Below are 221 nucleotides of genomic sequence, written 5' to 3'. Positions count from 1 at the left end.
ACTGTGACACGGACCAGGCGGGAAGTGGGGTGCATGGCCGTGCTGTGGCCCCATCCCCAGCAGTGGTGGGACTGGGAGGGGCTGGACAGTTTGGCTTGGCCGGGCTCTCCGGTGACTCTCCCAGCTGCCTTCCCAGCAGGGCTCTGGCCCAGCTCCAGGTGTCATGTGGGAGATAAGGGGACCCTGGCTCCCGGCGGCTCCCCGTGTCCCGGGGGCCTCGC

Source organism: Antrostomus carolinensis, unplaced genomic scaffold (assembly GCF_000700745.2).
Source record: "Antrostomus carolinensis isolate BGI_N321 unplaced genomic scaffold, ASM70074v2 scaffold27848, whole genome shotgun sequence".
Taxonomy (NCBI): Eukaryota; Metazoa; Chordata; class Aves; order Caprimulgiformes; family Caprimulgidae; genus Antrostomus; species Antrostomus carolinensis.
The sequence above is the reverse complement of the archived record's forward strand: the minus strand, read 5'-3'. Positions refer to the sequence as shown.